This window comes from Tiliqua scincoides, chromosome 1 (assembly GCF_035046505.1).
Source record: "Tiliqua scincoides isolate rTilSci1 chromosome 1, rTilSci1.hap2, whole genome shotgun sequence".
Lineage (NCBI taxonomy): Eukaryota > Metazoa > Chordata > Lepidosauria > Squamata > Scincidae > Tiliqua > Tiliqua scincoides.
This window is the reverse complement of record NC_089821.1, coordinates 279373074-279398050: the sequence shown is the minus strand read 5'-3', so window position 1 is coordinate 279398050 and position 24977 is coordinate 279373074. Positions and strand designations below refer to the sequence as shown.

Here is a 24977-nt window from a genome sequence, read left to right as displayed (position 1 = left end):
ATAAAAATGGGACCTGTAAGAGGGGAGCGCATTATAAAAGTTGCATATACAAGAGGGGAGTGCATTATAAATTGGGACATACAAGGGGGAGTAATAACTATAAATCTCTTTATTGTATTGAAAAATACTAGTCATTAGATTTTGTATTTCATTGTACCTCTTTTACATTACTGTGGAAAAGACACAAAGATGACTATTTACTGTTGGTCAGGATTTTCTGCTAGGGAGGGCACCAGCCCAGGTCTTGCCTATAGCACCAAATTGGCTAGGGCAGGCCCTGGGAAAATAAATTAGTATTTAAATGTATTTTATTTTAGCTCTTTTGTTTTTTATATGTAATTCTAAATTTAAGATTATGGTGATCTTGTAACATTAAAATATGTTACATATTGTTTTCTCTGTAGCAGTTCATTCATTTCAAAAATGCAACACACTATAATTTTTTTTATACATAGCATAAAGGTAAAAAAAACTATATATGCAGTGTTATCTTCATTTTAGATGTCAAAAGGGTTTTGTGGCTCCCGAGGTTTTCTTTTCTCCAGAAAACGGGTCCAAATGGCTCTTTGAATGTTTAAGGTTGCCGACCCCTGCCCTAGCCCTTCCCCTGCAAGAACTTACTGAGGGAGTAAATCTCCCCCAAAGTTTGAGAACCACTGTGTTAGAGGGTTTAGAAATTGTCAATCACTGGTAGCCCTGTGTTTTGAGGACCATCTCTCTGGATGCTCTCCAGCAATATAGGATGGCAGGTAATACCGTGCTTTGGGTGTCCATGATACTTTTGTAGTTTTCACTTCATCTAGACATGGGACCTGGAATGGCAATACGGCTTTTGTCAGAAGTCAGCCAGATACTAATTCAGTTCATGCCTCAGTTGCTTCTTGCATTCAGCTAAATACTGGTGCTGTCAATCAACAGTTTTCTGGCAGACTGCATTGTCTTTCTCCCCCTCCATTCCTTCAGCTCTATGTGTTCTCATACAAGCATATTTGTGGATTTTTTCACTGTTTGCTTCTTGCTTGTATCTTTTATTCCCTTCAGTCTTTGGACAGTTCTGATAGGAAGAGGTCTATATTAGAGATGTAACATTTTTGAAAATTTTGAAATTTTGGGGTTTTTTTTGGAAAAAAAACAATTTTTTGGAAAAATTGAAAGAAATGCTACATTAGCACTTCTTTTCTTTTCCAAATTGAAAGTCATTCTGTTACTTTAGGAACATAAAATATGACTATGGAGAATTTGTCTTGGCACAAAATTATCACAACTAGCATATTAAAAATATAGTGTATCCAGACAATTATTACAAACAGAATTTACTTTTTTTATAATATTTATTTGTAATTGTAACAAATGGAGCAACAATCTCCTGCACTGTTTACTAGTTTATGTGGAACAGACAAAAAACCTCCACAAAACCAGACGTAACAATTATTCATATTTCCTCTCCATAGTATTAAATAAAAATAGAAAACCCATTCTCATAAAAAGTATTGAAAGGCGGGAGTGTATAGAAGGAAGTGGGACGAAGTTTCAATGAATGGGCATGAAATTTAGTCAGAATCATTTTCTGAGCTGTAATTATCAGTATCGGTTTCAGTCTCTGCTTCTGCAGCTACTCTGTTGTGTCTGTCATTATCACAGTTATTATGGACTTCTAAAAACTGAAGGTTTGCCCGGATTGAAACAAGCTTCTCTACCTTTTCACATGTCAGTTTATTTCTTGATTTAGTGTGAGTGTTTCCTAACTTAGACGAGATTCTTTCACATGCTGCAGAAGATGGAGGAATCTGAAGAAGGCGAGAAGCAAGAGGAGTCAGAGGCTGTGTTGTGCAAAGACCTTGCCACCGTGCTGCAGGAGGGATTGTGTTTGGTAGAAACTCAGTTTGCATTCCTGAACCAAAATCCCTGAAGATGTTCTATATTCTGCAACATTTGAAAGTACCTTCCCAACATCAAGTCCTAAATGTGATACTTGTTTTGTAATCCAGTCAAATGCAGTAACAATGTTGTCATCTCTTCTATTTCCACCTTTGAATCTTGGATCCAGCAGATTTGCAGCAGCATGAATTGGATGACAACAAAATTCTTCCCTTTTTAAAAATAAGATCGTTCACTTTACTTTCTTCTATAGTTGTAAGTGGAGATATACTGAGATTTAAAGAAAAACAGTTGTTTTTATCTTGGTCATTAGATAAGGAATTTCTGACAAAAGTGCACTATCTGATTCAGATGCAGTGATTGCTGCAGCAATTGGCTTTAGAATCTTCAGGGAATTTTGCAGCTGAACCCAGAAGACATCCTGATCAAGAACAGTGTTTCTTACACTCCTGGGTACTTTAAGATCTTCAACTATTACTGTTTCTTGAAGAGCTTCTTTGTTTTTTAGTAAACTTTCAAAGGAGATAACCATTATCTTATTCTTTGCATTCTACTTGCTTCTTCTTGAAAACTGCAGCTACAATATGAGTACTTTTTACATGTTTTATAACTTCTTTTGCTCGTTTATAGATCATTTGAAGGGTGTCCAGTTTCATAATATCACTAAGAAGCAAGTTTAGCCCATGAGATGCACATCCTATTGCAGTAGTATGTGGATACTTATCTTTTATGATCTCTCATGCTGCTTTCATATTGCTGGCATTGTCAGTCAGCAAAGCAAATACTTTACCACTCCCAGTTTTCTGTAGGACTTCACATATTTTACAGCTGATATACTCTGCAGTATGTCTGTTCTCTTCTGTTTCAATGCTTTTGTAAAAAACTGGTTGAGGTGTTCTAACAAAATCTATAATTCCTTCTCCTCTCACATTTGTCCATCCATCTGTAAGTAGTGCAAGACACAGTGCTTCATTAATTTTTCCTTGCACAAATTCCATTACACGTTCATATTCTGACTCCAAAAGAGGCTTGCTCAGGGACTGTCTGCTGGGCAAATGGTATGATGGTCTTAGCAATTTCAAAGCTTCCTGCCAGTATGTATTTTCAGTTATTGAAAATGGTGTTCCAGAAGAATATAGTGCTCTTGCAAGAGCTTGATCAATTTTTTCCTGATCTTCAGGTATCATCTTGTCTACAAATGAAGTTACTGAATAATTTTTGGATGCAGCTGTCTTCAGTATCTGTTTACTTGAAGATGCTGTTGATGGGACAACAGTTTGTGTTGCTGCTGATGTTACAGATGGAGTAGAAAGAGGACTTATTGAACGAGAACGTTGAGAAAAGCTATGTGCATTTTCATCATTGTGGTCCTCTTCACTTAGATCCATGAAGGATTTTTTAATATTTACAGGACACTTGTTACATACAAGAATGTGTTTTGTAATCCTGGTAGCATTTGGAAATGCATATTTCATCTGACAGTATTTGCAAATCACATTTTTCTTCTCAAAAGAACTTGTAATGTGAAAATGCATCCATATTCTAGATCAGCCATTTTCAACCACTGTGCCATGGCACACTGGTGTGCCATGAGTGGTCCATAGGTGTGCCACAGGAATTTGAGGGAAGGCCATTTATTAGTAGGGCCAATGGGGGATGTGAGCTCCCACTGGCAGCATGGTGTGCCTTGTCAGTTGTCAAAAACCTGATGGTGTGCCTTGACAATTTTATTGCCTTGTTAATGTGCCGCAAGATGAAAAAGGTTGAAAATCACTGTTCTAGATGTTGGACTCACCATTTTCCTGAGGGAAGTAGGGAAGAAAAATAATTGAAAAAATTGAAAAAAGAAAAAAATGATTATGGAAACTATACAAACTAGCCATTAGTTTCCATAATCATTTTTTTCTTTTTTCATTTTTTCAAATATTTTGGGGAAAGAAGTCTTCAGGAAAAAACCGGGGGGGGGGGGAAACTTTTTTTTCCAAATTTTTCTGGTTTTTTTCCAGGCTTTCACATCTCTAGATGCCCATGGGAAGTCCTGGCAGGGGGTGGGGCGTTGGCGGGGCACTGGCAGCGAGAGGAACGGCAGATCGACTGAGTTTACCTGGTCCCAGAAAACGATGAGGAGGCTTCATGGAGGGTCTACGCCAGTGGTTTATTCAAGTTATATTCTATTCTTGACACTCATATGGTCCTGTTAACTCACAAGCCTCAGTGTACATGCAGTCCACCACTCACCTGCTTGGGCTTTCCTCCTCCTCCCTTCCTCCCCAGCTTTTGCTGGCTGCCTTCCCGTGGTGACCTCCTTTCTCCTTTGCTCATCTCCAGGGGTGAGTGCGTGTCCAGCGCGGTGTTGCCCTGACCCAGGGCTTGCTGCTGCCCCGCCTTCCAGGTAAGTGCTGCTTGTGGGGGGTAAGATCCGTGGGGGTCCTTGGGTGACGGTGTCGTACCTCACATAGTAGTTGTGGGCTCTTTGGTGACAGAAATGTAACTATTACTACTGTTTGAATATGTTGCCCACTTCATGCACATAACAGGCAAAAGTTTTTCTGCTTTCTGCAAATTATAGTGCAGGGTTGTCGAAACTCATTTCATAAGAGGGCCACATAGCATTCATGATGCTTGCTGAGGAAGTGATGTCTTTAGGCAAGAAGTGATGTCATTAAACAGGTCATTAAAATATAAATACTTTTTTCTCACTTAGGAACTCATTAGCTGCAAATAACAAAAAAGAAAATATATGAATCTTGATCATAGTTCAAGATATGGGAGAGCCCAATTTTCATGTGGGTTACCCTTTCAGCAGTAACATCTCAGCAGCTGAAAGCCTGAGGGCCGTATAAAAAGCTTCCCCAGGCCACATCTAGCCCCCAGGCCTTATGTTTGACACCCCTGTTATAGTGTATATCGCATTCATTTTTCTACACTGAGAATTGGAGAAAGCAAAACAATGGAAGTGGGCCTTTCCCTTTGGAAGTTGTGTGCATCCCAACATTTCCTCGTGTTATTATGCATTCTTTTCGTGAGTTGTCTCAATATACCCTGTTTCAACAATAGGACACAGATTTTTCCCAGACATAAAGCAACGTTTTAGGGGTTTTGTGAAAGTTGGGGTCTGGACATGTAAGAATTTGTAAGAAGGTGCAAAGCTTGGACTGGGAAATAAGAAATTAGCATGGATATTGCAGTCCAATCAGAAGTTACTATCTGCCATATAATGAACTTTTTAAGTCAAAGCCTTGGCTTAAGGTCATGTGGATTTGAACTCTGTCTTTTAAGGTAAGCTTTGTTTTAGCAAGATATAGGCTTTGGTTATATCCTGAGATTGAATTTTGAAATCCAAATGGTAGCTGCCATGGAACAGACAGGAGGCTGTGGGAGGGGGAAATTGAGAGCAGCACTGTAGTATTGCACAGAAGTTAAGGCTCACTAACACTTGTTAAACAGGCTCAACAACTTGGTTACAAAGGTCAGATGCCAGTGTTTGTGGCTGTTCATTGTCAGAGTCCAACCCTTTTGCTTTCTTTCATGGTTTTTGAACAGGGGCCTTCATCCTTTCTATACCCTTGACTCTTTTAACTCAGCTTGTAGTATAGAAGCCACATGTTTAATTTTCTGTATTATTCTTCCTGTTACCGTATTTCTCATTCTGCCCTTTTCATGTTCTCTCTGTAGTTTTGTTTTCTTCCCTCTGAAAGCTAGCCAAGGTGTTGCTGGTGATCCACACTAGCCAAGGTTAAAAATGCAACTCACTCGTTGAAGAACCATTGGCTTGGAATACCTGGATGTAGGTCACCTGCCTTTGTGAAAACCTTTCTACTAAAAAAATTGCAAAAAGGCAAGAGTATTTGGGGTTTTTCCATTCCCCCCCCCCCCGGTGCAACTTTTATGAGAAACAGCTTATGTTCATTGGCAGGGCGATAAACATGAGATTACAGGTGGGGCCTCAGTATCCGCGAAGGATAATTCTTTTCCCCTGCGGAAACCAAAAACTACAGATAAGCAAATCCATGGTTTTTTGCCCCTTAAACTCTCCAAAGGGGACTGGAGTTCTGCTTGCTGCCTGTGCAGGCTTCAGAATGCCTCCTAGAGGCTGAAAAACATCCCTTTCGACCGGAAGTGACTTTTTATGCCTTTAAAAGACTCTTTACCAAAAATAAAGAAAAAGTACTAGGTCAATGCAGAACTATAGAGTAACGTGTGTTGGCTCTGAGAGTGTAGAATTATACAGTTAGGAAAACTTTCTGTTGATTGGTGAAAAATGGAAAAGGCTGAGGCACTTTACTTCATATGCACCTAGGACACAGCTGGCACATGGGTCAGTTGACCATCCAGATATAAAAATACCAAACATGCTTTCTGAGCGTGCAATGCACTTCACATGCATCACTCTTTTAATTTTATTTTTAATATATGTAACTCTAGATTGACGCACAAAGGAAAAGTGTGTAATGATGACTCCTTCAGTTCAGGGAAGCTCTCCTAATGGTGGTAATATGAAGCTGCTTTCTATTGAGTCAGGTCAGACCAGACCAGTGGATTGGTTTTGTCTGCAGAGAGTGGCAGCGACTTTCGAGGGTTCCAGATGCAAGTCTGGAGATGCTGCCAGAGATTGACCTGGGGACCGTCTGTGTGTAAAATGGGTTCTCTAGAACTCCTGGACTACAGCCCCTTTTCAGAAGTATAATGCATCATATTGTATCAAAAAGTTAACTTTGTTTCACAGTAAGTTGACTAATTTTTTTTTTGTAAGTATTGACCCAGTTGGTTATTAAGATTTTTTTTCTTCTAGGTTAATGCTTTAGAAATATTTAACCAATACTAGTCAAATTATTTAGGAAAAAAAAATCTGTTTTCTCAAAACAAGCATATCAGCCTAAAGATTATGTAGGTTTTAAAAACCTCTGTTGGCAGCTTTCCATTTCATCATGAAAAGGGAAACTTTGGTCCGTTCCAAACCACAAATGGAAGCTTCCAGTTGCCTCCTTTCTTGTGATGGAGAGGAGAACAGGTGTATATGACGCTGAGGCTGCTTTGACATGTCCTCATTCCCACAAACTATGGTTTGTTGTGATATGTGAATACAACTCATGTCTCAGTCTCTGAAAAAAGAATTGTTGAATAATTTTTGCCGTATTTGCCATCTTGATAGCTTTCAGCTAAAGGGTGCAAATTAACTGCAGTTCTCTAGCTAATGGCATGTTCTTGGTTTGACCTTCAGAGCTGAACAAGTTGCCCAGCATGAGTTAAGACCTTGTTTAGGGGTCCAGTTTTTCAGTTTGTTGTGAGAGAAGAATGCACATATAAAAACATGTAAAGTGTATTAAGGGATCTTAGTAACGGGCAACCCAATCCTGAGCTGCCCGCTGCGCCCAGGGTTGGCATCTCCAAGGAGGGCTCCCGCCAAATTCTGCGCCTCCCACGCTACCACAGGAGGCACCTCGGGAGAAGGGGACGTTTGTCCCCTTCCCCCGAGTAAGGGAAGCAGCCCCACAATGGGGCTACTCTCTTTAGTGCCGACCAAAAGATTGGCACTAAAGGCACTTGTGTAGTGCACGCAGCCCTGCACGAGCGCCCTGGATCCTGCGGAGCACAGCTCTGCAGATCCGCCTCTCTCCCTCCCCCGACACGCCTCCCGCCCACCCCCGCCAGCCTTCCCCCTCCCTGGAATGCCTCCTTCACGCCCCCGTCCACGCCCCTGCCTCCTGTTCTGCAGCCCGGTGGTCTAGGAGACCGCCGAGCCATGGAACCTGGGCCACTGCCCGGCGCTAGCCCAGCATCAGTTGGCGCTGGGCTAGCACTGGTGGGAACCTGGCGGTGAGCCCCGCAAACGTGCCTTATGGCACGTTTGTGGTCCGCAGCACAGAGCCGTGCCGCAGACCACAGGATTGTGCTATGGGTTCTTACATTTGCTCCCAAGTGTATGTATCCCACTGCAACCTTAATTCATAATACAGGCAGCCTACATGTTATGCACACTTTACTGTAGCAAATTCAATTATAGTACATGTGCTGGCAAAAAGGGGGGACGGACAATTAAAATAGAGCAGGGGATTCCACCTGAAATTCTACATACTAAATACATGGCCCAGAGTGAGCCTGAGATTGGATAATGAAGCTGCTGTTCCCCAAGTCTGTCTTCATTCCTGTCTGCCTCTCATAGTTTTTAAAGAGGCAGTACTGTGCATTTTTGGGTGAGCTATAAGCGATTTTCAAGCAATTTTGAATATAAGTGATTTTGGCTTTAGGTGCCGATTCTGGAATGTAACCCTCGTGTAAGAGGGCCAACTGTACTCAATAAAATGTGTTGGAAATCTTCTTTTGGAAGACTGCCTGTTACATTCAGGTTACTGTGCCTGTGTTAAACTGGCATTTAGTCAGGTTAGTTAAATAAGAGTATAGATCGTGGATCAGCATACCATCAGCAGTTTTGAGAAGTAGGGTTTTGGGATGTGGCTTTTACCCTTAAGCTTATAGTACTATAATTGCAGCTGTTGGATTGCCTGAAGCTCAGGGGTTAGAATGCTGGGATGGTCACACTCTTTTGTCTGATTTGCTGGGTCAGGGAGATTCTTGATTGGCTCGTTTTAATGACAGTGACCAAGATTTTCACTAGCTACTTGTGCTCTTGTTGGGTGGTTATAGATAAACTGGCTTTACCTAACCTTTGCTTTTTCTTGCTGGGTGTCCTGGGCAGCTTCCTGATCCTGAAATGTTAGTATAAGCTATTAATTAGTGATATGCAATAACCCAGACTATTATAATAATGCTTTGTCATTTCTTGGTAAAGTTTTTGGCACATTTGTAAGTGCGTACTAGAGTCAGGCAAAAAATGGTTTAAAATGGGGAGGTGGAGGCTCCGACTCCTGGGCTGCTGGAAAGCACAGAGAGATTATGTGTTGAGAATTAGAAGTTATTATTGGTGAAATAGAGCAATTTAGAAAGAAAATTTGTTGAATCATCTAAAATTTAACAAATCTCTCCCTAACAATTAATCTTTCTCCTAACAACTAACTTGGATCTTGAATGCCAGTGAGTTTGTAGCCAGGACTGGCTGCAAAGAAGATGAAGATTCTGGATGCTTAAATTTTTTTACCCTGCCTGTCCTCTGCCAAAGCAGATACCCCAGGTGGCTTACAATTTCCAACTAAAATATACAATATATAAAAACAACAAATAAAAATCCTAAAGAATAAATAAAACCATTTGGAGAAGATCAGACTATTCACAGTCTAGGTACTGCTACAGAGGCAAAGGAGGCAGACAACACATCTCCGAAACGCCAGAAAGTACAAAAATGTTTTGCGCCCTCATAGAAATGCCATGAGGGAGGGGATAGATTTTAATTCTCCCAGTAGAGAAGTTCCACAATTGTGGCAGCACTACTGAGAAGGCTCAACCCTGTGCCACCATCCCCCTAAATTGGGAGAAAGGGAGCATTTGCAGGAAAGCCCCCTCAGATGACCTAAGAGAGCAGTCCAGAATATATGAGAGAAGGTAGTCCCTCATATAACCTAGCTTCAAATCATGAAGGACTTTAAAGGTCCTTTATTAGTTCCAGTAACCACCCTGGCAGCCTCTGTGTTCTGCACTAATTGCAGCTTCCAAACCATCCTAAAGAGCAGCTCCATGTAGAGTGTGTTATAGTAATCCAATCTTGACGTCACTAGGGCATGGACTACTGTGGTCAGGTCCAGTGCTGATGCAGCCATGCCACCGGGGCATGCCCTGTGTCTTGCGGTGGGGGAATAGTCACAGAGACCTCTTCAAGGTAAGTGAATTTTTGTTTCCTTATTTTGGGGCTGCATTGCAGCTGCGTCATCGCTGGAAAGTTGGATAGGATTGAGCCCCTGGTGAACTAGTGGCTTGTCTAATTTTAGTTGTTTATTTTTTGCAACATGCTGTCTTAGCTGTCTGTGAATGGTGTTCTTACAGTATTCAAACTATGAGGAAGTCAACCAAAGGTTTTCAAATGGAATGTTAAGCAGATAGCAGGTAAGAATTCTAAGTGAATATTTCCTGTAGTAGATGTACTGTTTGTATTGCTACAGTCAACAGTCTGTCCTTGCTACTGTACCCCCCCAAGTACAATACCAAATGAGCATTACTCTTGTTATAAGCTGCAAAACTATGTGATGTAGATAGATAAATTGATACTACTTTTGTGAATAACTGAATATAACTTTGTAATATCAAAAGAAAATCCAAGTGAATTTGTTGTTTTGTATTTAGGGTAGTTTTCTCACATGGGAGCTCTGTCCACACAGAGGTACAGAATAGATAATTTTCAGTAGTCTGCCTCTTGGTATACCTTAAATCAGATATTCAGTCATTCACAGTTGTGTAACAGAGGGTTTAATTTATTCAGTCATTCATATCTGCATGACATACTATTTAGTACCGATTGTTTTTAGTTGGTAACTACCTTTTGTGATTATTTTTATTAGAAAGGTGTTAAATAAATTTTAAAATATATTGCAATATATCCTATAGTTTAATGAGTAGGGATAGCAAAGTATTAGACTTGTATAAAGTCAATCCTCCATATTTTAAAAGTTGGACTTGAATTTGGTGACTAGAAACATCTAAAAGATTATTTATGCTCAGTGGTATCGGTTTCAAAGATGTGTGCACTGAAGTGTGACTCCGTGAGTATGTGTACAAGGTTTAATAGTATGAGGTGGACAACTGGTCAGCAGTAGGAGTTTGACCATATGGTAGGGTAATAATTACTATGCTTCTGCAACCACTTGCAATTCTGGAAGTGGGTGCGTGGGACTGAGAGAAAAAGGTATGGGTACGTAGGGTTTCATGAAGAGGAAGCAAAGTATTTAAGAGATTGGCTATCTTTTGCTCAAATGATTGCCTTGAGCCAAGGGTCCACAAACACTTGGAGTCAGCTCTGATAGATGCCTGGTTGGAGATTACAGGAAACCATGTTTCTGTGACATGTGAGAAATTTAGCCAACCGCTCTGTGGCGAATGTTATTCTAAACAACCCTGGTGGGAAAAAGGACTGTGGAAAGAAAAATAGGAGGATACCAGATGCAAGAATATGCAGAGGGACCTCAAAGGTGCACATGGGATGATGGTATGGAAGATAATTTGGACTGCATTTTGAAAGTACCTTGTCTGCTGACTCTTCTTCATGGGCACCTGACTCAACGTGTTGGACCAAGTAAGTTATCCTTCAAGGAAGCTGGGCTCTGCTTACAATAACCTTTTGCTCTCCCCTCTAGACCCCCTTTTATAGGCTGTTGCCTTTAAGCCACTTGATACCAGTGACTGGCAGTTTTGATTAAGCATATACTATTTTTTCATTGCTTGCTTTGTACATTGATGGAAAATTTGAATCTTAAGGATCAAATGAAGGGCCTTGTACTAAAATTATGGTTTCATTGTAATCCCTAGATCAGTGATTTTCAACCTTTTTCATCTCATGGCACACTGACAAGGCACTAAAATTGTCAGGGCACACCATCAGGTTTTTGATAATTGCCAAGGCACACCATGCTGCCAGTGAGGGGCTCACATCCCCATTGGCCCGATTGACCTTTCCCCCAAATTTCTGTGGTACACCTGTGGACCACTCATGGTACAGTGGTTGAAAATGGCTGCCATAGATGTTGAAGCTGAAAGTTTACCAAAGATACAAAAATATGTTTCAGTACCTCTGGAAGCAAATGCCTGAGGACAGTTCTGCGGATTAATATGAAACAAATTCATAGCAGATGCTGAGATTCATCAATAGGTAGCATGTGCTGCAAATGGCACCAGAGCTTCTGTCATGAAGGGGATGTCCTGGGATATTACTAGATCTCTCCCTTGTTGTAAGTTTAACCTATTAGTCTGTGTCTTATCCTCTGGAGCAACTGAGAACAAATTCTCTCCAACTTCTACATGACAGCCCATTAGATGTTTTATGGATATGTCCATTAACTGTGTCCTCTCCAAACTAAACATGCTCAACTCCTTCAACCTGTCCTCATAGGAAATGGTGTCTAGCCCCCTCACCTTCCTCTGGACCCACTCCAGTGGCTCATGTGAAGTTTGTCATCAGCTAGAACCCCTAGATTTTTTTTCACACATATTATGGCCAGGCAAATATCTCCATCTTATTTTGTGCTTCTGATCTCACCTGCCCAAGTGGAGAACTTTACACTTATCCCTGTGAATGGCCATTTGTTTGCTTTTGCCCAGTTCTCCATCCTGTCAAGGTCAACATGGTCCTGTCCTCTAGCGCAGCCATTCTTAGTGGGAGCCATATAGCCCCCTTTAGAGTCCTGGCACATTTGAAGGGGACCACAGACTGAAAACTGTGAGAAAGGGGTTTTATCTGTTTGTGTGGTATCCTTGTTTGACAGCAAGTGATAAATGCAGTTGCTTCAGACAGTGACTTGGTAGGGGTTGTCCCTCTCTGTCCTCCTCCTTGCCTCCATTGCTCCTCCTTGTCCTTCCATTCCTGTTTTGGGAAAGGAAGAAGAGACACAGAAGAAGAAGAAATGTGGAGGGAATGGGAGAAGTAGAGGCTAGCTCATCATTAATTGAGGGGACAACATTTGGCCTACCACCTTGGGTGTCAGAGGGTCTTGCCAACCGTGGTGCCAGATCTTACATAGAGTCCAAAAGTGATGAAGTTCCTTTGCCTGGACAACTCCAGCAGCCTGCTTGGACTCTACTCATTCTCTCGTGATCATCTCCTTGTTGATGAACAATATTAACCTGCTTACCTCTCCGCATTCCTCCATCTCAACACACCTCACACCTTTTCTTCTTCATCTTAAGTCATGTGTGGAGGAGAAGTGGAGGAATGTGTGGTGCAGAGAAAGTAACTGCAATCCAGCCTCCCTGGGTGAGAGCTGCCTAGCAACTTAGAATACATTTTTCAGATTAGCTTATTCCTCTTTCAGCTGATCCCAGATCAGGAAACTCTTGTCTGTTTCCATTATCCCAACACTAGACCTTGAGAATCTCCACAAAAAATATGAAAGAAAGCACTGCTCTTTGTCCTAAGTGAGGATGGCTGGCTGAAAAGTGCTTAAAAACAGCTTGCAGGCACATTGGGTGACTAGCTGTTGGGTGTGGTTTTTGCAAGCTGGTTGGGAGTTCAGGTCAGCACTAGCCCCAGAGAGAGGTGGGGCAGAATGATACTGAGCGAGGAGAGTGGAGGACAGTGACAGCAGTGACAGCGACACCACATCAGCAGATGAGTGGGAGAGCTAAATCTGTCCTTGTGCTGGCAGCCTACTCCCACTCTGCAAGCTTCTCCAAAGTGTGGACTTGCACAGTCTGCTGCCAGCAGCTGTGCATATGTGTGGGAGCTAGGGAAGGCGCTCTGATCAGTAGAGTGCATGGCACAGCACTCAACAACAACAATTTTATTCAGTTCTGGAGATTTGCTGGAGGTGACAGGCTGGTTTATCCTGCTGGGTTGAACTGATAATGTGGCAGCAGAATTTGTCACCTGAGTCCTGGTGTCTGCTTTACCATGCTTCATGGTTGGACCCATCATGGAAACCTAAGATAAATGAAGAAGAGTGATTAGCTGGCAAATGTGCTGTGCTGATTGTAACTTTGATCATTTTATGCCGAGGTTGAGGTTGCCTCCACATTATCTTTACAATGTAGCTCTATTTTCTTTTGGTGGCAAATTTTCACCTTACTCTAGCAAGTCTGGCCCATGGGCTTCCCCTGAAGGTGTTTTATGAAGCTGTGGTGATTCTGACAAATAATGGAGGCTTTCTGTCACATTAGTGCATTTTTATGCTCTTAAATGTTTTCATCTGATCTCTAGAATCTGTAACAAAATAACCAGGAGTAGCTAACCATTCATTGTGAGGGGATTCAGCTTAGAAGTGAAAAAACGTGAAAAACTCCACGGTTGTGCAGTGTTAGTTGTGCAGTTCTGTGAATTTTAGCCATTGTGACTTGTTTAAGGGTCACCATGCTTACCTTGCACACTCTTTCTCATCAGTAAAGCGGAATTATAGTGATAAATCGGGAATGCCTCATAAGGGAAGGTATTCAGAGGAACAAGCACTAAAATTACACTATACTTTGCAAGCAACAAAGATATATACATTTTATTTCAACAGACCTCAGAATTTTGGCATTGATCAGGATTTTTCTACTGCTCTTTAATCTGTTTCACTCTCTGTGTATATGTGTGTGTTTGTGTGTGTAAGATCTGATTGTAATTTGTGTCTACTAATTTCTGTGTTAGTTGCTCTGGAGGGAGGAGCCTGGAATTGGACTTCATCATCATCATCAGCTTCTGCCAGGGACCAGAAGACTTTGCAGAGCAACCAAGATGCTGTTTCTGTGGGCTGGCATTTATGTCAGTAGCTGCAGCTAAAAGCTCCTAATATACTCGATCATTTAAATCAGTGGTTCTCAAACTGTCTGGGAGAGTTTGAGAGCCACTAAGTTCTTGCGTCAGTGGGAGGGGGGAGGTAGCAGGGGCGGGGGAAGTCAGCGGCGCAATTCCCATGATTGCACCGCTCAGGGGGACTGCAGGGGCTTGGGTACGTGTAGCAGCCCCTTCAGACTGCCGGGGGTGCAGGGAGCCTGGCGCGACCTGCAGCAGGGCTCTTCACAGTAATAAAAGTAGATGCGGAGCGATCGCGCCCCGCCTCCGCTAAAGTGTGTACCCGCCTCTGCCTCCGCTAATGTGTACCCAAGCCCCTGCAGCCCTCCTGAGCGGCACAGTCCTGGGGATCACGCTGCTGTCTCCTCCCTGCCTCCAGGCTGTCCCTGCCCCTTAAGGGGGCAGGGGCCAGGGCCCGCAGGCTAGAGCGTCATGACGCCTCAGTTTGAAAAGCCCTGATTTAAATTATGAGCTGCTTTGAGAGTCTTCCCTGGCTGTTAAGTATGAATATAAATATAATATTTTATTATTTTTATTCTTGCAAGCCACCTTGAATGCTCTTGTGGAAAGCTGTCTTAGCAATCACTACTAGAGTATTAGTGTCTGCTTGTGTGATGTTGCTATGGTGAGAATCCTCTGTTTCAAAGGTTCCTATATTTTCTCAACCCTGGTGACCATTCAGACGCTCTGCCTCCTAAGCAATGTAAGTAATTACACCGAAGTAATGAAAACTCAGCATAGCAACCTGTATGCTGTTTTGAATGCAGACTATATTGGGGTAACTGTCAACTACTTGTCCTGTTACTTATTATTTTTAGTGTGTACTGTCTGAGGATGTGAACAAGATTTTTGGTACCTTGTGCTTGACCCTTGCCCATCCTGGCCACTAAAAGTGGCAAGAGGAGGTCTGATCAAGAGTTCTGGGAGGGTAATAAATGCTTTTCTTCATGAAGTTCTTCCAGCCAGTTTAAAAGTTAAGCCTTTGCTAGCCCTTTCTTGACCCCAGTGTACTGACTAGAGACTGACTTTTAATTATTCATCCTATCTGGGCAAGATTTGTGAGTGACTGAACCCAGTTCCACGATTTCCTGAAGGAAACTGTTTATTTAGACCAGTGATTCCCAAACGTTTTTGGACCACTGGCCCTTGGTTCCATAAACTCATCCACAGTGCCCGCACCCTGCCTTGTAAAAAGTATTATTCAGAATAGCAGTTTGCACAACCCATTAAGAAAGATAATATTTAAAGCAGTAACTAGTACCAAATCGATGGTTAGGCCACACCTGGAGTATTGAGTCCAGTTCTGATCGCCACATCTCAAAAAGGATATAGTGGAGATGGAAAAGGTGCAAAAGATCGCAACCAAAATGATTACTGGGCTAGGGCACCTTACCTATGAGGAAAGGCTACAGTGTTTGGGCCTCTTCAGTCTAGAAAAGAGGCGCCTGAGAGGGGACATGATTGAGACAAACAAAATCATGCAGGGGATGGATAGAGTGGATAAAGCAGCATTTTTTAGCCGCTGTGCTGTGTCACACTAGTGTGCCGAGAGGCTGCCTCAGGTGTGCTGCGGAGTTCAGAGCAGACAGGCAGCAGCCAGGCACGTGGGGGAAGCGGCTTCTTTGAGCCTTACGCACAGCAGAAGGAAAAGGAGCAGGCAACCAGCCAGTGAAGGGGCTGGTTGTGGCTGCTTTGCACCTCCTGCTGTCGCTTACTCCTGCTCCTGAGCAAGATTAAGGCTGCAACCCGATCCTGATTTACCTGGGAGTAAGCCCCATTGACTATTATGGGGCTTACTTCTGAGTAGACACGCCTAGAATTGGGCATTAAGTCCTTGCCTCCTCTGTGTGCTGATTGGGTGACCAAGGAGTTAAGTCAGATAGAGGTTAAAAGAGAAGATGTTTCAGACCTCATTGATAAATTAAAGATCAATAAGTCACCGGGCCCTGATGGCATCCACCCAAGGGTTATTAAGGAATTGAAGAATGAAGTTGCAGATCTCTTGACTAAGGTATGCAACTTGTCCCTCAAAACGGCCATGGTGCCAGAAGATTGGAGGATAGCAAATGTCACGCCTATTTTTAAAAAGGGAAAGAGGGGGGACCCGGGAAACTATAGGCCGGTCAGCCTAACATCCATACCGGGTAAGATGGTGGAATGCCTCATCAAAGATAGAATCTCAAAACACATAGACGAACAGGCCTTGCTGAGGGAGAGTCAGCATGGCTTCTGTAAGGGTAAGTCTTGCCTCACCAACCTTATAGAATTCTTTGAAAAGGTCAACAGGCATGTGGATGCGGGAGAACCCGTGGACATTATATATCTGGACTTTCAGAAGGCGTTTGACACGGTCCCTCACCAAAGGCTACTGAAAAAACTCCACAGTCAGGGAATTAGAGGACAGGTCGTCTCGTGAATTGAGAACTGGTTGGAGGCCAGGAAGCAGAGAGTGGGTGTCAATGGGCAATTTTCACAATGGAGAGAGGTGAAAAGCGGTGTGCCCCAAGGATCTGTCCTGGGACCGGTGCTTTTCAACCTCTTCATAAATGACCTGGAGACAGGGTTGAGCAGTGAAGTGGCTAAGTTTGCAGACGACTCCAAACTTTTCCGAGTGGTAAAGACCAGAAGTGATTGTGAGGAGCTCCAGAAGGATCTCTCCAGACTGGCAGAATGGGCAGCAAAATGGCAGATGCGCTTCAATGTCAGTAAGTGTAAAGTCATGCACATTGGGGCAAAAAATCAAAACTTTAGATATAGGCTGATGGGTTCTGAGCTGTCTGTGACAGATCAGGAGAGAGATCTTGGGGTGGTGGTGGACAGGTCGATGAAAGTGTCGACCCAATGTGCGGCGGCAGTGAAGAAGGCCAATTCTATGCTTGGGATCATTAGGAAGGGTATTGAGAACAAAACGGCTAGTATTATAATGCCGTTGTACAAATCGATGGTAAGGCCACACCTGGAGTATTGTGTCCAGTTCTGGTCGCCGCATCTCAAAAAAGACATAGTGGAAATGGAAAAGGTGCAAAAGAGAGCGACTAAGATGATTATGGGGCTGGGGCACCTTCCTTACGAGGAAAGGCTACGGCGTTTGGGCCTCTTCAGCCTAGAAAAGAGGCGCCTGAGGGGGGACATGATTGAGACATACAAAATTATGCAGGGAATGGACAGAGTGGATAGGGAGATGCTCTTTACACTCTCACATAACACCAGAACCAGGGGACATCCACTAAAATTGAGTGTTGGGCGGGTTAGGACAGACAAAAGAAAATATTTCTTTACTCAGCGTGTGGTCGGTCTATGGAACTCCTTGCCACAGGATGTGGTGCTGGCGTCTAGCCTAGACGCCTTTAAAAGGGGATTGGACAAGTTTCTGGATGAAAAATCCATTACGGGGTACAAGCCATGATGTGTATGCGCAACCTCCTGATTTTAGAAATGGGTTATGTCAGAATGCCAGATGCAGGGGAGGGCACCAGGATGAGGTCTCTTGTTATCTGGTGTGCTCCCTGGGGCATTTGGTGGGCCGCTGTGAGATACAGGAAGCTGGACTAGAAGGGCCTATGGCCTGATCCAGTGGGGCTGTTCTTATGTTCTTATGTATAAGTGCAAAGAAAACACACTTCGGGCCAATTTGCATTGTCTACATTTCTTTGATTTTTCTGCTTCTGCCATTCAATGACAAAGAGACAAAAATGCACATGTTGACGGTTTCTCAAAACTTAGTATATTGGCCTGACTCTGGTAGCATATTTACCAATAATCCTGATAACTTCCACCAGATTTCAGCAGTGCATGAAGGGAGAATCTTGGAGTGCCATTTGCCAGCATGATGCCCTAATCCCACCACCCCCAGTGTCCCCTTGCCTCTTATTGTCCCACTAGCTCATCCTGTCACCCCAAAGGGAACCATTTATCTAGACCAGCAGTCTCCAAATTGCCAAACCGCTGTGTAAGGGGAAAGCCTTAACCATCATGTGCATAGCTTATTGTTCCACACTGCGCTGTCTTTCGATTGTGTTAGGAAGTCACTTCAGCCAGCCACTTCTGCCCAGAAATCCGGGTACTGAACCTGCTAGGGTAAGGGAATGTGGCTGGAGCAACTTCTTGACACAATTGGATTGAAAGATAAGATGGTGTAGTGTGGAATGGTAAATTCTGTGCACAATGGGGTTAGCTTTTTGCAGGTGCTTGATCTGGCCTGTGGGACTGGATTTGGCACCTGCTGAACTAGACCCATATCCGTTTATGATTTATGACTTGGTTTTGGAACAAAAGCAATCTTAGTTGCCCTGATGGATGATCTTTGCTGGAAACTGCACAAGGACAATGTGTCCTGTTCTGCTGGAATTTAGAGCAGTTTTTCTACTGTCAGTCTTGGTATTCTTCTGGGCTGTTTAGCCAGGATGGGGCTTAGAAACATCATTTTGCAGTGGCTCTGGTGGTTCTAAGAGGGCAGCTCAGTTGCAGGGGACATCAGATTTAGTTGGTATTTATACTGCCTTCTGATCACAGAACTACACCCCACTATGTGCCATCTGCACAGTTGACCATTTGAAGAACTGCTGTTAATAGGTAAGCGGTCTGCCTTTCTATTAGCAGAGAAAAAAGTTCTTCTGCAGAAAATGTCAGCAGAAAATATTACTTAGGCCTCTGAAAGCAAAGTTACAATCTAGGCAGGAGGAAGGGTGCGAAGAGCCTGGAGAAACAGAATCCCAGCTTCTGTGACTGCTGAGTCATGGTAACACATGGAGTGCTGTGTATAATGACACTCTAAACATTTTGCACCTTGTCTCTCCAAGGTGAAGGAGCTTTAGCAGGCTGTCAGAAGTACGATTTCCCCCTCCATGTCTTGTGTGTGTGTGTTTAAAGCATTCAATTTAATTGTTTGTCCTGAGACTAAAATGAATCTGTCTGTCTGTCTCTCTTCAAAATTTTTTAGCAGTTGTTCGTATGCAATTTGTATGACCTAGTCTTTTCTGCAAAGCAATGAAATAAGAAATAATGCATTCAGTGGTAGTGGCAGTGAAACAAGATATTTTTGTCCAATCCCTCAATTTTGGGAATTTGTTGGCAAAATTGTAGAGCCAATGATGCACTCTGACATAAAATTTGTGTGTGCCTGAAGATATTTGAGGCCTTTAATTGAAGAGACAAATTGACAGTGTTGTAGGAATGACTTCCTATATGAATGTGAAAGTGAGTGAAATTCAAATCCATAGCGTTTTATGCAGTGTTTGCTACTTGGGGCTCTGAAAACAGAAAATTTTATTTATTTAAGATGACTTATACCCTGCTTTTTGAAGCCTTAAGTGGGCAACTCAAAGTAGCTTGCAAAAGGCAACAATAAAGCAATGTAAGCAAAAGGTAAAATAAACAATTAAATAAACAGTAAAACAATATCAAACAAGCAAGTTAACAGTACAGCAAAATCGAGACAACTGGGAGCCAACAGAAAGGCAGGTAGTTGTAGGATAGATGGAAGTAAAGAGGGTTTAGATCTGCTTTGAAATTCCAGTAGAGAGGGGGCAGTTCTGATCTCAGGTGGGAGTGTGTAGCATAGACCAGGTGTCACACAGAAAAGGTGTCATTCTTCATGCTTGCTTTTCATACTGGGAACTTGATTAGATTGAAGAAGTTTGTATGAGAGAGGCACTCCAAGCGGCTTGCAAAAATCACCAATTAATACAAGTAGAAATGCACAACAGTCATTACAATTTTAAAAAAAAAGCAGTACTGTAACGGCATCAAGAAAAAAGGTAACAACAAAAGATCAACTTAATTCATAAATCAAAATCTGGACAGAAGAGAGTCTCTTTGGTTGATGTTGAAGTTCAACCAAGGAAGGTGCTGACCCTGCATCTTGTGGGTGTTGCCCCAGAAAGGCTTCTTTCACACTTTGCTACCAAATGGGCTTACATTAGTGGTGGCACACACAAATGACCCCTGTCAGATCTTAAAAGGCAAGCTCTTCTATATGGGGGGAGGCAGACCTTCCTATATTTTTGTTCCAAACTATTAAGACTTTAACCTGTTTTTGCCCGTACACCACATTTGGTCCTTGTTGCATATATGCAACGTTGGGCAGAAATGGCTTAAAGGCAAAAAGCAACACCATGAATTGCATTTGGATACACACTGGCAACTGATGGCAGATGGCAAAATATGCTGGTGTAATACAATCTTTATATCTCATGCCAGACAACAATGGTGCAGCAGCCTTTTGTATTAGTGGAAGTTTCCAGATGGCCTTCCAAGGCTGTCCCATGCAGAGCACATTGCAGTAATGCAGGTGAGTCATTAGCAGTTCGTGAGTAACTGTGGTAAGGGTGCAAATGGTGTACTAGGCAAAGACTCCCAGTTCACAGCCGGGCATCTGGTTGCAAAGCTGAATCCAGGAGTGCTCCCAGATTGGGAACCTGCTTCTTTAAGGTGAGTGCTACCTCCTCCAGAACAGGCTGACAGTCCCTCTCCTGGGTCACAATTCTTCTCGTCAACAGCCCTTTCATTTTGCTTAGATTTAATTTCAGCTTGCTTGTCTTCATCCAGCTAGTCACTGATTCCAGATAGCAAATTAGAATCTCCACTGCCATTTTAGCATCAGATGGAATTGGGATATAGTCATCTTCACTGAGCCCCACACTCCCTGATGATCTCCCCCAGCAGTTTCTTATAGATGTTAAATAAACATGAGGGTAAGACTGAATTTTGCAGGACCTGGTAAGCTAGTGACCAAGGACCTGAGCAGGAGTCCTCTAATGCCACCTTCTGGGATCTGTCTTCTAGGAATGACTGGAGCTACTGTAGTACCTCAGGTCCTATTCTGTCTTGTTGCCCCAGATGGACATCATGGTTGATGGTGTCCAAAGCTGTTGAGAAGTCCAGCTGATCCATCAGGGATGTAGATAGGTACATCCTTTCAGTGTAGGTAATCAATTAGGGCAACTGTCCTTTCTAGTCCCATGCTAAACTCTGCCCACAAATCATAGTGAAACAGATCAATCACTGCAATTGAGAAACTCCTGGAGTTGAGTGTTACCCATTTAAACATCTTGCCCAAAAACTGAAGGTTCGTAACTGGTTGATAGTTCTACAGTACAGTGCACTTCCTGCAGGCATTATTCTCCTTGCCCACTTGGCCAGTCCTCCCTGGGTAGATCTCACCAGCTAGGATGGGCAAGAGTCTAGGTTGTTCAGGTGGCTGCACACTTCCAGTAGTTCTGTCTACATTTTCAGGTTGTACGGTTTTCAGAAGAAACCATAACAAGTAGGCATAGTACAGCTAGTGAATTTGTCAATACCTTGTCAATGTTTTGGCAGATATGAGGATTTTATTGACAAAGTATTTAGGAAATTTGGTCATAGGATGTCACTGTCTTCCACATCCAGTGCAGGTTCACGTGTTAAAGGCCTTGCTCTACACCAAAGAGTTCTGCTGGTTCATTCTGTATTAACTCAGCAGTGGCAGAGAAGTAAGCTTTCTTCAGTATCATTGCCATGGAAGAATCCCCAAAACGAGTTGTAGCTACTCTTTGGTCATTCTTGTCCCAAGTCTTCCACCAATGCCCTAGACACCTTCCCAACTGTTTGTCTCTTATGTTCATTGCAGCCACTTCTGCAAACGTTTGTTATACCAGTAACCAGCATGGTTAACCAGAAAACCCAGGTTTTCCCTTTCAAGATCTTATATAATTGGATGGGTATTTTTGCCTTGGCTAATAAATACTTTAGAGGTGATACCACCCATTACTTGAGAGGCAGGATGTTATATTTTGTACCCAGAAACTTGGATTAAAATCCTAACTTGGCCAAGAATCCTGGACCATGTTGATATCATTGTGAATCATGAAATGAGAATGAAAGTAGTAGAGTATAAAGACTGGAGCATATAAAGACCTCCACAAAAACAAAGTGGCATGTGATTAAAAGTCTACATATGGACCTCTTTTCATTCTTACAGTCTTCTACCAAGTGCCAGTGAAGCCATCGTTACACATGTCTTTCTGGTGTCCTTTATTGTGCTGACTATCCAAATATGGAAACTGCGTAGGTGGTACTCTAAAAAGTAAATATGGAAAGTTAGGCCAACTTAAAGAACCAAATGTAGAGTGTCCTTCTCTGTGAAGGACGCTTGAGAGGGTTTTCCCTGCTTTGTAATTGTTGAATAGTCAGGGTACTTTGTCATATAAAGGTGCACAAAAGGAATGAGTAATATGCCTGTCGTTCATAAGCAGTGCTAAATGGCCACTTTTAACAGAAGTTGTATATCAGAGCTTCACAAACTTATTTTTTGTTGGTTGTAGACTGACCTCTTTTTCCAATGCATTAATATATGTACACTATTCAGCTAAATAATGCAATATTACTTAATATCCTATAAGGCTGCTATGTAATATGTGTGAGTAACATGCTGCAGTAATGTACATTAAGAAGAGTGGAATGCATTTGTTTGTATCTCTTCCTAGGATTCCCCAGGCAAGACAACTTAAATCAAGTTGCCTTGCATTGCAGTTGTGTTTTTTTAAAAGCTATTTTTACTGTGACAAAATCAGAAAAAAATTGCAATTGTAAAGGGGTAACTGCAGAGAATGTGAAAACAATTATGGGCATGAAACATGTCAACATGGAATCATACAAAACTAAAACACATGGCAATGGCTCCAGCCTGACAGCTGGCTTTAATCTTATTAGAATAAAGCAAAGATGGTGTCCCCAAGTAAAATATGTTTTAAGAAGAGCCCTGCTGGATCAAGCCAACGCCTCACTCTAGTACCTTCTTTTCCACAGTGTCCCACCAGTTGCCTCTGAGCAGTCCACAAGCAGGAGATGAAGGCATACCTCTTTCCCACTGTTGCGCTTCTGCAATTGTTATTCAGAGGAACACTGCCTCTGATTATTGAAGTAGCTTATAGCCATCAAGACCAGTGGCTATTCTTATTTGGTGGATTCTTTTTGTGTAAATTTCTAAGAGAGGCTCAGCTTTTGTGGAATGAAAAAAGACCCCCCACCCAATGCCCTGTTTCAGTGTAGCTCACATAGAGTAGCAGAGCTAAGTTAGATTTCTACCAATTTCTTCTACTTAAGGAAGAGGAGGGGAGATCAAATGCAGCCTCCCCACACTCTTGATTTTTACAGTCCTGATTTCTGGATCACAAAATAGACTTTTTCACACAGCACCAAGTTGAGTACATGATTCCCCCCTCAGGCTAGAGAACAATCTTGTACCCCTACCTAAATTGGGCTGCAAAGTACTCAACCATCTGGTGTAATCTGCATGACTTCCACTTCATCAAAGAATGAACAATTGGGAAGATATTGCAGTCAATTTGCTGTGTGTGTGTGTGTGTGTGTGAGAGAGAGAGAGAGAGAGAGAGAGAGAGAGAGAGAGAGAGAGAGAGAGAGAGCGCGCCTAGGGGCAAACGTGCCTTTTCATTGGTTACCTTCCAGTTAAAATAGGATGTTTATTACTGCACCACTTCTGTCATTGGGTCTAAGTCCCAAAGCCTGCAATTTTGGTCTTTGGTAGTTAATCCTTAAGCAATCTTTTGTACAGAACTTAACCAGCCTTCTTCATAACTAAGATTGATGGGGATTGGAACAAAAGTGCCACATCACTGGCAGAAATGACTTTTATTATTGGCATTGACTTTTTTTTAAGAAATAAAGGGAAACGGAAATAACTTGCAGAATCTATGCACACTATAAGAAATAGAGAATGTGTGTGTGTGTGTTTCAATGTCACCAAGCAGCAATATATTTTTTTTCACTGGGGAACATTACTGTGACTGGAAGATCTCTATTGCATGCTTCAAAAAGCATTTTTATTGCTTTCCCCAAAACTGAAATCAGTGCAATGTATAACATAAAATAATTAAAAATGCAAAAATACAATTAAACTATTTCAGTTCTGTAGGATCAAATCAGCTGTCTATAATGGGCAATAACATTTGACAAGGGCATAACCTGCTCTGGGGTATTTGCAGGAGAGGACAGGCCCCCTTTCTAAATAAATAGCAATCATTCCCTCATATGTAGAAAAAGTGAATTGCTGTGCTAGGCAGCAAAATTGAAGTGTGTGTCCTCTGTACTCTTTTCCTCCCCCGCTCCCATTCCTTGTAGTAACTGGGTTTTCTCTCCAGTATTTCTGATTTTCTTAAAAAGAGTGGGCATGTTCATTACCAAGAATGGGATGACTATCATGCACCTTCTGTCCAGTAGAAGGAGGCAGGGCTGCTACCACTAACACCCTTTGAAAATATATGCAAAATGGCCATACCTGGAGGTTGCATATGTACAATAAATATAGGACAGATATGCTCCCCTCACCAAGAGCTAGGCTTACAGAGTTGGTGGTTACCATTGCAGAACTAACAGTGTCATAGTGACTTTCATCTTCCTCCTCAAGCCAACATGACAGATGATTCAGCCCTTTTGTGTATTGCTGCAGAACCTAGGGACTCTATGCCAATTGCTATAAATGGGAATATCTTCCCAGATCAATACAACTGGTCAGGGTGACTCGTTTCTTATAACTCAGTGACCTTGTTGCAATATCAGGACTTGAAATCTGCAGGGAGAAGAGGGGAACAGCAGCCTGTGCATTTCAGCAGAAGTGTCCAGCATGTTTTAGTGCACTTGAGTGCTGTGTGGCTTGATGCGCTCATGGCTAGCCTTGTCCATTCTGGGAGTGGAACATACCTGTGCTACTGCTACTGAACGCTGCATGATTTGTTTC

At 42.5% G+C, this 24977-nt stretch overlaps 1 protein-coding gene across 8 annotated transcripts in view; it reads left to right on the top strand.

The window, feature by feature from the left end:
- Positions 1 to 24977, top strand: part of NCOA1 (nuclear receptor coactivator 1) — a 358899-nt gene that overhangs the window by 17645 nt on the left and 316277 nt on the right. For 7 of the 8 annotated variants that reach the window (XM_066626700.1, XM_066626699.1, XM_066626705.1 and 4 more), the window contains exon 3: positions 4207 to 4270. The exons of the other annotated variant lie outside the window; for it this stretch is intronic. The gene's annotated coding sequence lies outside the window, so the exon portion shown is untranslated. The remainder of the gene's footprint in view (positions 1 to 4206; positions 4271 to 24977) is intronic. 8 annotated transcript variants of the gene reach the window in all.